This window comes from Pistacia vera, unplaced genomic scaffold, assembly GCF_008641045.1.
Source record: "Pistacia vera cultivar Batoury unplaced genomic scaffold, PisVer_v2 Contig155, whole genome shotgun sequence".
In the NCBI taxonomy this organism is placed as follows: Eukaryota; Viridiplantae; Streptophyta; class Magnoliopsida; order Sapindales; family Anacardiaceae; genus Pistacia; species Pistacia vera.
Genome location: NW_022195630.1, coordinates 266297 through 272848, shown reverse-complemented (window position 1 = coordinate 272848; position 6552 = coordinate 266297). Strand labels below are relative to the sequence as shown.

The 6552-nt window shown below is 30.6% G+C and overlaps 1 non-coding gene across 1 annotated transcript; it reads left to right on the top strand.

Annotated features, from left to right (window-relative positions):
* Positions 1 to 547: 547 nt before the first annotated feature.
* On the top strand, positions 548 to 654 carry LOC116124773. Its single transcript, XR_004127254.1, has one exon. It is a non-coding gene; the product is annotated as a small nucleolar RNA R71 (small nucleolar RNA).
* Positions 655 to 6552: the final 5898 nt, after the last annotated feature.

Sequence of the window (6552 nt, the reverse complement as noted above, 5' to 3'; positions counted from 1 at the left end):
TATTTATAAAATCTATGGTCTCTTGCATGAATTTTCCCAACATATCCTCCAATCTCGACATTCTTTGCTCACATGGTTGATGGTTCACCCTTGATTGATGGTTTGGCATGGTCCTTTGATTCAATTGATTATTCTGATGTCTCTGATTCCCAGCCAAATAGTTGACTTGTTCTAATGATGAGGAGGATGAAGCAAAGGTGTTCCCCACTTGGCAGTCAATGCTCGCATGGTTACCTGCACAAAAATCACTGCATGTTACTTGAGGTGTTTGAATGGAATTAACATGCATACCTCTTCTCTGCTTCCGAAGCGCGGCAAGTTAGGCTAAAATGGCTATGTAGGCATCAACTTCATGAATACCCATGGACTTCTTTGGCACTATTCTGTCATCTGGTCTTTGGTAGTTGTTACTTGTTAAAACTTCAAGTAACTATTGGCTTCCACTGGTGTCTTATTCTATAAAGCTCATCCAGTTGCTGCGTCTACCATTGTTCGAACATTTGGTAGCAAACCCGAATAGAATGTCGGGATTTGCATCCAAACAAGCAAATAGTGGTGTGGACACTTCCTCAACATTTCCTTGAATCTTTCCCATGCTTCATATAATGATTCATGGTCGCCTTGTATGAATGAGGTAATGTCATTTCTCATTTTTGTTGAAAGAGCTGGTGGATAGTACTTGTACAGGAACTTCTGTGCTAGATCATTCCATGTTGGGATGGTCCCAAAAGGCAACGACATTAGCCATCCTTTTGCCTTATCTCTTAATGAGAATGGAAACAGTGCAATCTAATAGCATTATCTGTCATCCCGTTGGGCTTGAATGTATCGCAGATTTATAAGAAGTTGGTTATATGCATATTAGGATCTTCTTTTGGATCACCCCCAAACTGTACTGATTGTTAAATCATTTGGATTATAGTTGGCTTTATCTCACAGTTATTCACCTCAACAGGCAGTCTCGTAATGCTTGAACTACACCCATCAACTTGTGGAAGTGAAATTTCCGTCAAAGTTTTGTTTTCATCCATCTCAATGACTCTCGCCTCTCATTCTTTTCTCTCTCTGATGAGTCTTCTCGCGGTTCTTTCACTCTCTAGATCAATAGGAACCACTGGATGATTTCTTGCTTTTCTCATAAACTAACAAGAAAGAAAAAGAGCGTGAGATCACAAACAAACAAAAAGAAAAATCAAACTAAAAAGACTTAAAACTAAAAATTAAACTCCAAATTAGCGAAAACTAGAAAACTTCAATATTAACACAAAATCAATTCCTAGCAATAGCACCAAAAACTTGATGCGTGCTTTCACAAACATGCATATTTAGCAAGTAAACTAGTCGCAAAAAGTAATAAAGTAATGAATCGAGTATCGTTCCCACGAGGATTGAGTGTTAAGCACTGATTTTCCTAGTTTTATAACTAATTGAAGAACACAAAAATTGTTTGGATATGTGGGAGGAAGTAAAGCAAAAATTTAAAGCTCAAAATTAAACAACTGAAATTAAAAGTAAACTAATTAACACAAAATCAATTCAAGGTAAGAGAGGTTAGGGTTTTGACTTCACTAGGATACTCTAATTTAATCTACAATTTCTGTTGCTTTCAAGTTCACATACAAGAATTATAAATCGGACCCCCTAATTTGTAGAATATACCTTCTCAAGCTATATTCTCCTACTTATCCCTATTAACCTTCCGCACCCAACAAAATGAAGATTAACAGTTCAAAGTCCATTAAGTTAAGTGCAATCCTAAAGAGATTTCATAGATCGCTGAACCTATCTCTAGCGTTCGCTTAATCTACAGTGTTTACTCTAAGAAGCTAACACATGAATCACTTCTCAGTCTCATCATACTCAACATTCAATTGAATCAAAAACCCAATATCCAATTGCATTAAAAACAGGAATAAACACATAATACAAGCAATAGAACTCAACAACAACATCAATTTATAGACTAAGCCATTGTAATCCAAGTTGCATCAAAATCCTACCCAAAAGTGAGTTAGTTCATACTCAAAGTAAAGGAAAACATAACATAAACTGTAAATAAAGAGTTCAACATGCTAGAAATTGAAAGAGAAACGAAATCTTCCCTAATTTGGAGACCTAAGTTCTTCAAATCTCTTTCTCCTCTTCCCCATTCCTAAAAATGTCGACTCCCCTTTTCAAAATGAGCTAAGTCTCTCTTAAATAGTTGGCCAAAACCCTAGGAACTAATACAATAATAGAAAAATGCAACGTTTTACAAAAATAAAAAATTGCAGTTTTCATTGCGGCGAACTTGATTTTCACAACAGCATTGCGACGAAATGCCAAAAGGCAAATTTGACCCCGACAGTTTCATGCCGCATTTTCGTCGGGGTGAAACTCTGTCTTCATTTGGTTGAAATTACAAAAATACCCTTGCATGCTCCAACACTTGAATCTTTGATTTTCTTTTTCCTTCTTGTTATGCTGAGCTTCAAGGGTGCTTCCAATCAACCTCCAAACATCTCTGAATTCTTCAAACTCTTGAGTTTGAATCGATTGACCCTGTTTTTGCTTCGTTTCGATCCAGAAATGCGTTTTAGACCTGAAACATGAAATAAACTAATTAAGCAGAAATTCAGGCCTAAATTCAAAGGGAAATATTTGACAATCTTACCAAATAAACAAAAAAAACAATATAATCCATGGATTATCAATTCGTACTAATCAAATGTATCAAATACTTAATATAACTATGTAGAGATATAGATGAATGCAAACTGTTTACAATTAAGATGAATTAATACTTAACATTAAATGATTAAGACCAAAAAAAGTTTATATTCGTTGAATAGAATAATATTTTTTTCTCGGTAGAAACAACATTGAAATAATGATATCTGATATATATAACAAAATCAAATAATTAATGTTCAACAAAATAAAAATACCATCATTAATTTACAAAAATACTGAAAATGAGATTCAAATAACAATACTAACTCTCATTAATAATTAACATGATATTATCTACCAAATCAAAACACACAAAAAACTATTTGCTATCCAGTATCCACACAAAAATTATATAAACCACTAAGATCGTAATAACACCATAATTTCCATATACTTACACACACACACAAAACGCCACAAAAACATCATAATTCCTTACAAAAGAACGAAAACACAACCCACAAATCTATTACAATTACCATCACAAATTGTGCAACGAATCATTGTAAAAGCAACTCAGAATAACAACACCACTCTTCAAGCAATATGGTTGACGTAAGTTTTACTAATATCATCATATGTCGTTAATCTGTTGATTTCACTGTTTTGTTAATCATACAGAAAATCGTATTTCGACTCCCAATAATTGATACAGATTGTGCCGAATTACTTGTGTCTTTAGTTCTTAACAATTTTCTAATACATAAAAACCAAAATACACGTTAAAATCGACATTTAACTGAACCATATTTTTCACACTTTTTTACTATTAATTTCTTGATCATATAGGTAATGATATTATGATTACCCATTGTTGAAACCATTATTTACACTTTTTTTTTTTTTTTTTATTGTTGTGGATCTTGTGTTTGAAAACCATGATTTACCTTGCAATTTGCAGGTGCAAATCTCTAAACGAACAAACAAACGTAAAGGAAGTCTTACATAGTAGAAACATCTTCAAACAATGACATAAACTACCAGCAATAATAACAACAGGGCTTCCAATTCTGAAGATCCTTGTAGAAGCAGAAAATAAACATGCTTCGCTACTACTTGGAACACATTTGTTCTTCGTGAAACATGATAGAAATAGAGGATTACAACTAGTCATTGTAGCTTGCAAACAAAATGACCAGCAAGTAATGTATCAAACCGTCGTTGCTCTAACCACTATGCACGACATAGAGGTATAAAAATTCTGACGAAATTAGTGAAACTAACCAATCAATTCCACAAACTGAAAAATTGCAAGGAAGTATTCAAGTTCATGACTCCAACTGTGACAATTCTCATTAAAAGGAGAATATTTCGGACTTGCGATAGAGAGAATCAAAATAGTATAATTGGGACATATCAACGTCGCTAGAACATATCACATGTCGAAGATATAACGTAAATTACCAGATAGTATGTATGAAATATAATTTTTAGTAAGTTCCTTATATGATTTATTACACATGTAAAAATTTAAATGCTTTTTAATTTATTTTGAAAATAGAAGTTAAAATTCATTGGATTGTCTACACATGTTTGACAAACATCAATCTAAATATATTATAATATATTTTAACAAAATCTATAAATAAGCATTCCTATCGCACATCGAAAAAAAATTTCATTCTATTACCAACCAAATTAAATCCCACGCCGAACGATAACATTCATTTTGAGCACGGTTGCCAAACCATTATTCACTATCCAGCTAATATATTATAATATCATCATGACATTTCTAACTTGAATGCTTAACAAAATATTTATTACACTTTTTTTAGATGTTGTGCAAACGGTTTGCTATCGTTTCATATCTTTTTATCCAAAAAGTTATTAACGTTTTTTTAATCGACGTGTTTACTTAGTACTAGACATCTATTCGTTTTCCCAAAACACCTTTTGTATTCTCAAAAAACACAAAAATAATTTTAAATAAATAATTTACATAATATTAAAGTGATACCAAGATATATTCAGAGAAGTCATTGACTAGATGTTAAGATAAAATTAATAATTTTATCTCTATAATTATTAATATCAATTGTAGACAGATGTTATTAAATCACTCATGCAAGTTGAGAAGACTACCTGAATATTATATGGTCTAATTGTACAATCGATATTATTTTTACATACATGTCTTTAATATTCGATGTCATATTTTCATGCATATACATTTTTACCCCCTTTTCCAATTTATTCTTATTATCCTTTATATTAAAGTTGTGCCAATAAGATTTTATTCTTCTTAAGCAACCATGTTTATTTATTATAACATCTTTATTCATATTCCATCTGTTTCTTTTGTATTCCTAATTGAAAAAAACACATCAAAATATATTCTAATGTGAATCAACAATATTTTAATTAACAAACTAACATACTCAATAAAACATAAACAATTAAACAAGACCAATGCCAAACTGTATAAATATTTTATATTAATTAATATATTATCACATCATCAAGACATCTCTCATTTGGATATTTAACAAAATATTTATTACTGTTTCCTTTAAAACTGTGCCAATAAGATATCATTATTATTAAATCAATATGTTTATTTATTGTTGATCGATGCATTGTACTATTATGTGATATTTTTTATGTGACATTACTATTAAAAATCAGGATATTAGAATTTGGGTTTAATTATGGGTTAATGTACATACTTTTTGATTGATGTGTTTGATATTTTGATGATGCTTGGTATTATGATATTTAATGTTGTTCTTAATGTACTGCTTTTGTTAAAGTGTTGATCAAATAAATGATACTGTTTATGTAGATATTTATATGATATTAATGGAATTCATAAAAGTAGATATCTATTTTGATGAAACACGATCCGTTTCCCATTGGTTTAAAAAAATTCGTACTAATCAAATGTATCAAATACTTAATATACCTATATAGAAATTTAGATAAATGCGGACCATTTACATTTAAATTTAATTAATTCTTAACATTAAATGATTAATACAACCATCATTAATTTACAAAACTATTAAAAATCATATTCATATAACAACATTGACTCTCATTAATAATTAACAGAACATTATCTAAGAAGTTGAAATACCAAAAAATAAATAAATAAATAAATTGTTCGCTACCCACATGCAAACTACATAAACCACAGATACCATATCGACAACATAATTTCCATATACTTGCACCCAAAAAACAGCACCAAAACATCACGATTCCTTACAAAAGAACAAAAAAATAACCCATAGGTCTGTTACAATTACCATCAGAAATTCTACAATGAATCATTGTAAAAGCAACTGACAAAAACGACACCGCTTTACAAGCAATACAGTTAACGTAAGTTTTACTATAACCATCGTATTTCATTAATCTATTGATTTCATTATTTTCTTAGTCATACATAAAATGATATTATACAAAATGGTTAAACATACAACTAATAACAATAGGGTAGTGGTTTGTTCCACAGGAGTCTTATAACGATAATGGTTAACCATACAAATGGTTATGTCAAACCATGTGCATCTTTAGTTGTTAATAGTTTTCTAATAAACAAAAACCAAAATGCATTTTAGAATCCATATTTAACTGAGTCATATTTGACACACTTATTTATGCTTAATTGCTTAATCATACAGGCAATGGTATTGTGATTCCTAACTATGGATTTTTTTTTTTAATTATTACGAATCTTGTGCTTCGAAACCATTATTTACTGTACAATTTACAGGTGCAAATCTCCAAACAAACAAGCAAACATGAAACAAATATTACAAAGAAGTGACATTTCGAAACAACAACACAAACTGCCAATAATAACAACAACGGGACTTTCAATTCTAAAGATAC